We start from the raw sequence: 7,496 nt of genomic DNA, 5'->3' as shown, positions 1-7,496 counted from the left end.
AAAAGTAATTGATAGAAAATTGGAATATGGATACAACTGCATTAAACTAACCTCAAAGAATAATTAACGGTAAATCAAAATTTGGATCTACATCAAACTAATATCAAAAAATAATTGTTGAGAAATCGAAAACTGGATGCAGGCATTGAACTAACCCTCAAAGATTAAATTAATGGGAATCGAAAACTGGATGCAATTGCATTGAACTAACCTCAAAGATAAATTAATTATAAATTGGAAACATGATGAAAATGCGTGTAACTAATCTTAAAGAATAATTAATGGAAAATCGGAAATCGGATGCAACTGCACTGAACTAATCTTAAAAAATAAACTAGATACAAATGTATTGAACTAATCTCAAGAAATAATTAACGGGAAATTAGAAACTGGATGCAAATTCATTGAATTAACCTCAAACAATAATTAACGGGAAATCGGAAACTATATGCAAATGCAACCTTATCAAATAATAAACGAGAAATCGGAAACTGTATGCAAATGCATTAAACTAATCTCACAGAATAATTAACGGGAAATCAGAAACTAGATGCAAATGCATTGAGCTGACCTCAAAGAACAATTAATAGGGAATTGGAAATTGGATGCAAATGTATTGAACTAACTGCAAAGAATAATTAATGAGAAATCGGAAACTAGATGCAACCGCATTGAACTAACCTAAAAAAAATAACGGGAATCGAAAACTAGATTAAATTGCATTGAACTAACCTCAAAATATAAATAACGGAAAATCAAAAACTGGATGCAAATGCATTGAACTAACCTCAAAACATAGTTGGATTATATGTTGTGAGAATGTCTCGATAAGTATAGTTTTGCATTTAGAATTGTGTTTATCTTATCTCTTTTCGTATGATTGGTAACTCCTTTCTATTCAAGTAAGCGTCAATATATATGATCTTCGCCTTTATTAGGCAATCTCACAAAAATTTCAATCAAACTTCTATTATTAAACAACAAAATGAAGTTGGAGGGTTTTATCAAATGTGAGTTTTTTAATGGAGAGTGAGGTTTTCACGCTATAAGAAATTTGGATGAGTGATCAATATAATATTAATATATAATAGTTATGCATATTTGCAAATATTTTTTAGAATAATTAATATAACAATATTAATACCTATTCATAGATAATCTTTGCAGATTCCACATAGTGAGTCATAGATAATTTAAATAATAATTAACGGGAAATTGGGAACTGGATAATCTTTGATGATCCAACATAGTAAATCAAATATAATTATTTTTTATGTCATGTTTGCAAGGACACTACAGATGGATTAGTAGAAGTTGGTATTACACACCACATTGGATAATTAAAAGGAAATCGAAAACTGGATTCAAATACATAACTGAGCTCAAAGAGTAATTAACGGGAAATTGAAAACTTTATGCAAATGCAATAAACTAAACTCAAAAAGTAATTAACTAGAAATCGGAAACTGGATGCAATTGTATTAAACTAACGTCATAGAATAACTAACAGAAAATTAGAAATTGGATGTAAATCCTTGAAAAATATTTAATGGGAAATCGTAAACGGTATGCAAATACATCAAACAAACCTCAAATAATAATTAATGGGAAACCAGAAACTGGATGCAAATGCATTGAACTAAACTCAAAAAATAATTAACAGAAAATCAAAAACCGAATGCAACTGCATTGAACTAACCTCATAGAATAATTAGTGGGAAATTAGAAACTAAATGCAAATATGCATTGAAATATCCTCAAAAAATAGTTAACGGGAAATCAGAAATCGGATGTAATTGCATCGAACTAATCTCAAAGCATAAATAATAAATTGGATGCAAATACATTGAACTAACCTCAAGAAATAATTAACGGGAAATCGGAAACTGGATGCAAATTCATTGAAATAAGCTCAAACAATAATTAATTGGGAATCGGGAACTAGATGCAAATGCAATCTTATCAAATAATAAACGAGAAATCGAAAAATGGATGCAAATGCATTAAACCAATCTCACAGAATAATTAAACCGAAATCAGAAACTGGATGCAAATGCATTGAACCTTACCTTTAAAGAACAATTAACATGAAATTGAAAATTGATGCAAATGTATTGAAATAACCGCAAATAATAATTAACGAGAAATCAGAAACTAGATGCAACTACATTGAACTAACCTAAAAAAATAAATAATGGGAATCAGAAATGGGATGCAACTGTATTTAACTAGCCTCAAAATATAAATAACGGAAAATTAGAAACTGGATGCAGATATATTGAACTAATCTCAAAGAGTAATTAACGGGAGATTGGAACCTGGATGCAAATGCATTAAACTAATCTCAAAGACTAATTAACGAAAATCGAAAACTGGATGCAACTATACTGAATTAACCTTAATGAATAACTAACGGGAAATTATAAAGTGGATGCAATTTCACTAAACTAACTTCAAATAATAATTAATGGGAAATCGGAAACTTGATGCAACTGCATTGAACTAACATCAAAGAATAATTAATGAGAAATTGGAAACTGAATGTAATGTACTACATTGAACTAACTTTAAAGAATAATTAATGGAAAATCATAAACTTGATGCATATGCATTAAACTAATAACCCTAAAACATGTTTCTATTATATGTAGGGAGAATAAATGTCTCGACAAATATAGTTTTGCATTTTAAGAAGTGTTTATCATAATTTTTTGGGTTTTAGACTGCCCCATTTCAAAAGATGAATTAGACTTGCCTTCAAACTCGTGACTCCGCCTAAGTCAATGCAGGTTTGACCGTCATCTCCTTGTGAAATGTCCTAACTACCCTTTGACAGATCTGAGTTTGGGGGCAAGTCTAATTTCCCCGAATTTGGGGGCAAGTCTAATTCATCTTTGAAATGGGGGCAGTCTAAAACCCTAATTTTTTTACTTGATGTCCGCTTTTGCTAATGAGTTCGTGAGTTCAGAGTGAAACATAAGAGAGTAACAGAGTGAAACATAAGGAGAGTAACACTTATAATATACTTAATTATCAACTGGGAGACTAATTGTTAGTATCATCCGAAAAGAGCCAATTGGTAACACAACGGTTTACTTGAAGGGATCCCTTTACTTGAAAGAATGAATTTATAATTTTGATAAAATGTCATCAAGGAACTATGTTTTGAAAAAGACTCCTTTTACAGCCAAACGACATCCTTACTCCTTTGCCGCATAATCTAGTTGCCAAAATTCCAGTTATGTTAGAACCACAAAAGATGAAAAAAAAAATAGAGGTGCATTTATCAATTGTTTTAAGATTGGAGGCCAATGGCATCGCGACTTTGGGTCTGTTTTTTGCTCTTTAACTGGCGCAATCAGAGTAACATGAAAGATAGTGTCACTTGACACGGCACGGCTAACATATTTTCAGATGGGTAAAACCATCACTTGTTTGCCCTCTGAGTGACCCTGTTAAAATCTTAATCCAAAAAACTCTAGACTGAAGTATGACATTTGGCTACTTACTCTAGTAACGTTGTTGAAAAGCTTGGAGTAGAGCAACCTAAGTGGAGGCTTCTCACTTCCTGGTTTTGCTTGTATTAGTATGTAAATGTCTTGTTTAAGGTAGGATGAGCTCCTACTTAAGCTCCTTTTTTATGCGCTCACGCCATTGCTCGATTCTGATTAAATCTTTCACTTCTAAGAGTTCTCGTGCATGGTCTTCGATTGTACCCTCTGCTTTCTTCGTGTTTGATCCGGAACCGCCATTCTAAAGTCGAATGCGATGCTACATCCATGTTGAACCTGGTTTCTCTTGCTAGCAAAATTGTGTTCACAACCGCTATTGTTGCTATTCTTCTAGTGATGATATTGGAATGGGTAAGGTTCTTGGGAATATACTTCAATATTTTTGAGGGGTTGAGAAAGCAAGAGAAAGTTGGATGGCACGGTTGCGAGGCTATTGCTGTTAGTGCCATCTTTTCCTAGGTGTGTTTCAAGTAAGGGATCCCTTCAAGTAAACTGTTGTGTTACCAATTACTGGCACTTTTCAGATGATACTAATTAACAATTAGTCTCCCAGATTGATAATTAAGTATATTATAAGTGTTACTCTCCTTATGTTTCACTCTGTTACTCTCCTTATGTTTCACTCTGAACTCTGAACTCATTAGCAAAAGACAAACATCAAGTAAAAAAAAATTAGGGTTTTTTAGACATGCCCCCCCATTTCAAAGATGAATTAGACTTGCCCCCCCCAAACTCAGACTCCGTCAAAGGGTAGTTAGGACATTTCACAAGGAGATGACGGTCAAACTGCCTTGACTTAGACGGAGTCCGAGTTTGGGGGCAAGTCTAATTCCCCAATTTGGGGCAAAGTCTAATTCATCTTTGAAATGGGGGGGCAGGTCTAAAAACCCCTAATTTTTTTTATTATGATTAAGAATGTCATGCTATTCAAGTATCTTCAATATTATCTTCGTCACATTGGGCATTCTCACAAAACTTCAATCAAACTTCTATTATTAAACCTAACAACAAAAAGAAGTCAATGAGTTTTATCAAGGTTTGATGCTTCCTTTTTATAGAGAGTGGTGCAAAAAAATTGAATGACTAATTAATATAATTTTCATATCTCATAGCTATGCATAGTTGCTAATATTTTTTACAATAATTTAATATAACGACACCCGTTCGTAGGACGAGGTCGAAAGCTTATAACCCGAAAGGATTAGAGTTTGCATCCAACATACACTTCGGAAGATGTTGTACCTCCAACTGATGGTAAGTCCATCCAGCTAGTAGGTGTGCATCCCCATTTGAGAGCCTACTTATCCAGTTAAATTTATAGAACTCAAACAAACTAACTTGGTTCATTATAGATTTTTGTAAGGCTGCTAAAACCCACGAGCTATCTGTGCCCTTCAAGGCATTGATTACATTGGCGCAGTCCCCCTCGATCAAAACCTTAGTCCTCCTTAATCTTTTTGACAGCAGTATAGCCACCTCTGCAACCACCATCTCCGCTTCCTCTAGTTCTTGTGCCTTGAACCTCTGACTGCTATGCCCACCAGTTGCCCTTTGTCATCCCATACCGGACATCCAAATTTCTCCGGCTCATCCTGTGTCCCTATGAAACGAAGCATCAAATCTGATTACTAGATAGTCATTTGGCATAATCGGGAACATAATATCTAAAGGATTTAAATTCAGAGGGTTAGGAGTATTTGTCTATTGAGTTGATTCTTTGAATGCCATAAGGCATTTGTCTGATGCCATGTTGTACCTCCTTAGCAAGCTAGCTTCCCCTGTGGGCTGTCTTGTGCTCACATTTGGTAGCATTTATGGCCTCCCAGATGCCATGTAGTAGGAGACAGCTAAAGGTTCCAGCTCGCCTTATTAGTTCCTCATCCTTGTGCACCCGGTTCAAGAACTGGCTATCTGCACCCTAAAGCTATCTCCATGAAGATTGTGGACTCTTAAGCTTAACTCGTGAGTCGCATTCGTGTTGCTCTTAACCAATTACATTCAAAGAACAAATACTGATCAAACTCTGTGGTCCTTCCACAGAATGGGCAAGCAAAGTCTTCCACCATCTGCCTTTGTTCTAGCAAGGATCCCAAAGGTAAAGCTTTCATATATAGTTTCCATAGAAACAGCTTGACATTTGCAGGAAGTTGGGCTCTCCATATGTGATCCACGCATTTCGATCAGAATTGGATGAGCTGCCACTCAGCTTGCCTTTTATTAAGGTGTGTGTAGACTGACTTGACAGTCAAGTCTCCTTTCTTAGTGTCACACCACTTCATGACATCCTTCTGAGCACCTTGTGGTCTCACCACCACCTCTTGAATCCTTAGGCTGATGAATGGATGGAATAACCCATCAAGTCTGTCAGTATCCCATCCATTGCCATTGACAAGAAATAGGTCAGCCACTTTGAGCCCTTCAAGTACTGGGTCATCAACTCCCATTTCCTTGAGAGTGGCTGGTATATCATTCCTTCTTAGCCAATGATCATTTAGCACAGAGGTGGTGGCACCACTTCCTATGCTCCATATAAGCCCACTACTTATTTTCGAGAAAGTTTTATGTACGCCATTCCAAAAGAAAGAGGCTGACTCAAGGGGTCTAGTAACATCTCCAATCCAAGGTTTTCCATAGATACTATTGAAAGTTTTAGTCCATAGAAGTAGCTGCTTTCCATGGTAGCCTAGATAACATTGCAATGTTCATATCCCTTGCCTTCCTGAACCCTCTAGCCCACTAGAGCTTTTGGGTTTGCATAAGTGTTCCCACCCTATGGTGTGGACACTGTTTGTTGAGGTAGTACCATTCCAGAAAAAGTCTCTGCATGCATTGTCAATCTTATCACAGATGGACACAGGCAGTAGATAGGTAGCCATGGCATACAAAGGTGTTGCTTGTGCCACAGATTGAATCAGAGTTGCTCTCCTAGCCTGGGAGAGCACCTTGGCTTACCACCCTTTAATTTTATTGTGAACTCTATCCACAAGGTATTCAAAATCTTCTATTTTTTTTTTCTTGAAAGCATGATAGGAACCCCAAGGTATTTCTCTTTTGGGGCAAACAACTTCATCCCCCATAACGTTTTGAACTTAATTTGACCTCTAAACCTCACATTCCTACTAAAAAAAATGTTAGACTTATCAAAATTTATTTTTTGTCAAGAGGCCTCACAATAATCTTTCAAGATAGATTTCAACTAAACACTATCCTCCATGTCAGCTTTGGTAAAAAGGATGAGATCATCAGCATAAAGAAGGTGGGTGATAGAGGGGGGGCCCCTTCTAATCTTTATGCTATGAATCTCACTATTATTTTCTGCCTTGGCAATCCTTCTAGACAAGGCCTCTGTAACCAAAATGAAAGGTAAGGTGAAAGAGGATCACCCTGCCTAAGGCCCCTTTCAGGCTTGAACTTCTATAGGGGAGACCTATTTAGGAGAACTTGGAAAGTAACTGTGGAGAGGCATTGAAAGATCAACTCTCTCCACCTCTTACTAAATCCAAGGCTTTCAAAAATGCTATCCAGAAAAGCCCACTCAACTCTATCATAAGCCTTAGCCATGTCCATCTTAAGAGCTATCCAACCAGCTGTCTTGGTTTTCATAAATTTCATGTTATGGAAAACCTCACAAGCCATCCTAATATCGTCTCCTATACTCCTCCCTTTGATGAAATCCCCTTGGTAAGGAGAGACAATTTTGCTTATGTAGCATTTCAGCCTATTAACCAGCAGCTTAGCAATGATTTTATAACTAAAATTATATAGGCTAATAGATCGAAACTTAGACATATGGTCAGGGTTGGATATCTTAGGTATCAAGGCAATGTGAGTTTCATTGAAAGAAGGGTTAAGATTCCCATTAATAAAGAAATCTTTTACAAAAGCATTGATGCTAGGATCAATGATGTCCCAACACTCCTGATAAAACACCTTTTGGAAACCATCAGGCCTAGGGGCCTTAAGCTTTCCCATTTTCTTAACCAC

The sequence above is a fragment of the Coptis chinensis genome, chromosome 9 (genome assembly GCF_015680905.1).
Source record: "Coptis chinensis isolate HL-2020 chromosome 9, ASM1568090v1, whole genome shotgun sequence".
In the NCBI taxonomy this organism is placed as follows: domain Eukaryota; kingdom Viridiplantae; phylum Streptophyta; class Magnoliopsida; order Ranunculales; family Ranunculaceae; genus Coptis; species Coptis chinensis.
Note: the sequence above shows the minus strand (reverse complement) of the source record.